The following is a 4,761-nucleotide window of genomic DNA, read 5'->3' as shown; positions in this document are numbered from 1 at the left end:
TACAAGATTCGACCATCCACGATCAATTCTCCAGTTCTTCGACATCTATTTATCGACTTATCTCTTTCTCGATGACAAGAGAACAAACCTGACAGGTGCGGCGCCACTGCACTTACTTTAAAAATAGCGGACGCTAGACGCGTCTTTGCACGATGTAGATGTCGGTGTTCAAATTTGAACTTTTTACTATGGCTATATTAAATTTACTACCGCCTCGCTGTGCGGCAAACGTACACGGATCTTGATATGACGAATTTCACACTAAGTGAAAAATATCTCAGGTCTACAATTGCTGAAAGTATGTTTTTTTTTCTAAAAGGAAGTATAAACAATAATTTTACACGTTTATCACGGGTTGAAATTTTGAAATTTTGAAAAGAAGATCAGATAACTCCATAAACGTTTTAATTTTAACATCGGCGTGCAAGAGTTGTTCTACTCCTAAACAGTTGGTGTTCAAGTTTGGTGCCTTTTCTTATCCCGTCATGCATCAAAACGGAAGTTGCGACATTTTTCTTGTAAACGCACGCTGAAGTCGTGACCGTGCGGAAGCAAGAGCACAAAGGGGTAGGTTTTCCCTTCAAAATAGTAAAAGGTGTTAGCATCTGTGTTATTATCCTTCGGAATTATTCGTAGTGTATTTTTAATAGCTAAAATCCGTGAAGAAACCTTTTTTCTTTCAGTGGCTGGTATACCATACACCAGCTGTGAATACGCAGCGGTGTTTTGGGCCATGGCGTATCAATCGCACTCAGGTCAAGGGTCATCACCATAGAACTGTGGCGATGACCCTCGACCCGAGCGCGATCGATATGCTACATTACCGCTGCGTAATCACAGCTAACACATGTCTTTTAGTAATCACAATCGCATGTAAAACATAGGTTTAACATCGCAGAGCTTACGCTCTATTGTTTCAGCACATGAGAGTTGACTTTTTTTTACTTTTCATCAGTTGATGACAAGAAGAAGCCAATATTTTGTAACAGTATCGAAAAGATGCATAGTATACCAAAGTAACCCCTTTACCCTAACCTAATAAGGCCACCTTGTCTTTCAGTTAAAGTCTCATCTCGCCATATATTTCCTATTGTTGCATTATTTTCAGGATGTGAAAAGTTGGATTTAGCTGGTAATCGAAGAGTTGTTACAGAAAAATAATCGCAATCGTACCAATCCATACTCCGAAGACATTAGGTCAGAATTCGTAAGACAATAGTTGTAAACATAGACACAAAACAGCACAAAACAGACAGTAAATAGACGGTACACAAACAAAGTCAAATTCATGAAAGAAAGATATATGAACCTCTGGCCAGAAGACCAAGAAGTGATCTGAGGTGTTTCGAAAAGAGTAAGCGCATCCTGCCCCACATGTTGCACCCGCCACATATCAATCTGTAAGTTAGATGGGTAGTGGTCACTAACTAAGGCCCAATGTCACCGATGCCATCAGTGATCATTTGTCGAAGAGAGATATTGTAATTATCTACTAGCTTGCGATACCTGAATGCGTTTGAATGTAGAGACAAGTCTTGCTCTGGTGTAACCTTGATTTAACAGTTTGTAAGAGAGATGGCCATGTCTCTCTACAAAATTACCATATGAACTGCATGCTCTAGCATATCGAATAAGCTGGGAAATGTATACCCCATAAGCTGGTGAGAGTGGAATATTACTTATGAGGTGTGGAAATTGATTATACTAAAGTTGAAATCATCTCTCTTGTCATATAGCCTAGTAGAAAGGTGACCATTAGAGTCAAATTCAAGTAAAATGTCCAGATATGAAGCAGAAGAGGCCGTTTCTGTAGTTTCTTTAATCTCCAATTCTGGAGGATAAATCATAGCGAGATATTTACTGAATTCAGAGTTATTCATTGAAATAACATCGTCTATGTATCTATATGTTAGGTTGAAAGTTCTAGCTACAAAGACCTTTTTCTGTTTGATTAGGTTCTGTATAAATTCTGCTACGTATGAGAACAGAAATAAGTCGGCAAGCAAGGGAGTACAGTTAGTGCCCATAAGAATTCCTATACTACTGTTGGAAAATGTGTCCTCCAAATTCTACAAATATGTTGTCAAAGAGGAAATCAAGCACACTGATAATGTCTTTCTCGGTATAAAACACTTAAGCGTTAATAACATGTTTAACAAAATATGTAGAATTATACCCTAATACAACATATTTGTAACGTCGTGAACCTTTTTTGTAGAGTAATGCTTTGTTGTTGATCTTTTTCAAGCGTTCTTTCCATTTATCATGTGGTATTGTGGTATACAATATGGAAAAATCGAAAGTTTTAATAGATGTTATTTTTGAAACAGATCTTGATTTCAAATTTTCCAAGAGTTCCTTTTTTAATATCCACAATTGATTAATACCACTCCGAGAAAAGACATCACAGTATGCTTGAAGTCCCCGTTTAACAGTACAAAGAACAGAAGTCAGTATCTTCGATAACTCTGTTGTTGAAGATTTTGAAGATCCTGCGATAAACCTAGCTTTGTAAGGTGTTTTGTGGAGCTTTGGTATCCAGTATAAGCTAGGCAACTTATTATGGTCATCCTTTATTTTAATATTAAAATTATCCATGACTGACTTATGGTATGCCAAAATTTCAGATTTGTTGAACATTGATTGTCTGTACGTTGAGTTGATGGAGGTCTTAGTTACACCAAGTTCGTCTATAAGACATTCAAAATAATACTTCTTACAGACAAATACAATGTTATTGGCAGCTTTATCAGCAGGGACGACAACATATTTGTCATGGATATCATTCAAACGCTTAACAGCATCAGGATCTTTAAATACAGAATAGGGTCTTCTGCAAATATGTAATTTTAGTTGACCAATACGGCCACGAACTATTTTCCTCACAGATTTGACCCATTCTGACAGTGTGTCCAACTCTACATCCTCCATATTAGCCCATTTCCTGGCATATTCTTCAACAGAGTCCATAATGATCTTAAAGTTATGGTTCCAGTTGATCCTGCGAGGTTCTCTGAACTTTGGTCCACAATATAATATCTTACGAAGGTGGTGACATGGCCAACCAGAGTATATTTGAAGGGAGATGTAGAGCAGTCACAGGATGCTGGTGTTTGAAGGAATTCATCAATTTTTAAGTGCCGCAATGCCTTATTGTAATTGAATATTTTATTGGAGATTGTCTTGGTGTACTGATATGACAGAATAGGTACAGACTGGTTCTAAAAGTATACAGGTATAGTTGATGTAACCTTCTTGTTGTGAAGTATATTGCTGATATTAATGGCATCAATCCCTTTGTTAGTAAATGGAAGACGTATGAAATGACGATGATCATAAGTCATAGGTTCATCACTAACAGGCTTGTATATTCTGTATAGTGCAATATCAGCAATGATACTGACCAGTCTGTACGGTTGCTGATAGTACAGAAATTGAAGAAGATGAGTGTGCAGGTAGCTGTCTGAAACCCCAGTTCATCTAATGTAGATTTAAATTTTCAAGGGTCAGTAACTGAATTTTGATAAGTTTCTGTATTTTTGTTCGGAATTTATCTAAGTTTTGGTAGGACGCTATGATCAACTAAATGTTACTGGAGAATAAGCTTTCAAATACGTGTAGTCTACCTTATCAGACGCAAGGGTGGCATGAACAATTAAAGCAGAAAGCGACCGAAACTTTAGAGTGAAAATGTACACTCTGAATTTTCTGAAATTTTAACTCTGAATTTTCTGTCGCTTTCTGCTTCAATTCTTCATTCCACCATTGCATCTGATGAAAGAGACTTCACGTTTTTGAAGGCTTATGCTCCAGTAACATTTATTTGATCATAGCCTGCTACCAAATCTTAGATTATTTTGTATTGTAGATCAACAGGTCTTTTGTTCTCGATTTGTAACTGTTTTTTAGCTTTGCTGTCAGCGAAGCAGAGCTTATCTGATAGATGAATGTGCGGCATCGTCTCAAATTTTGACATCGAAAGCTTTTTCTTCAAAATGGCCAGTACGATTACTTTAATATTTGGAGTACAGGTTCCTAGGGATTACCCTAATCATATATGTTCAAGCTATGATGAAATATGCAAATTTGTATTTTGAGGCTAATTTTGCTATTTTGGGCAAAATCTTCTCCTCCTTTACTTGTGATTGGACGTCTTCAATATTTGGTAAACATGTCACTAAGAATGACCTTTGTCAAATTTGTGCTGGTTGTGATGAAATATTCATGTCAAAAAATATTTAAAAATCTTCTTCAAAACTGCTCTTTCCCCATTTTTGGTAAGGCCAGCCTGAAGTGAGCTGTCAGAGATCCTATACATAACACTTCGAGCTCTTTTGTGGTGAAATTGTCATTTTTCATGGCAATTTTTATCGTGTTTTGTCAAAAAATCTTTAAAAATCTTCTTCAAAACTGCTTATTGAACAGCTTTGATATTTTGGACATAAGTCTCTGCGGATAGCATTTTTCAGATTGTTCAAATGGTGCAAAAATATGCAAATGTTTTATTTTTGAGACATGAAAGACACTTAAGAGGTCGATAGAGCTCGCTGTGTTATGTAGAGAATCTTCGACAGGTCACGTAAGGATGGCCTGACCAAAAATGGGAAAATAGCTAAAAAATACACAATTGAAGATTTCATCGTAATTTGAACATATCAACTATAGATCATCCCTAAGAACGTGGGTAGCAAATATCAAAGCTATCAAACGGGTTATTTTGAGATACAATTTTTTTACCAAACTTGGTAAAATTGCCCCCAA

This window comes from Ptychodera flava, unplaced genomic scaffold (assembly GCF_041260155.1).
Source record: "Ptychodera flava strain L36383 unplaced genomic scaffold, AS_Pfla_20210202 Scaffold_50__1_contigs__length_938362_pilon, whole genome shotgun sequence".
Classification (NCBI taxonomy): domain Eukaryota; kingdom Metazoa; phylum Hemichordata; class Enteropneusta; family Ptychoderidae; genus Ptychodera; species Ptychodera flava.
Note: the sequence above shows the minus strand (reverse complement) of the source record.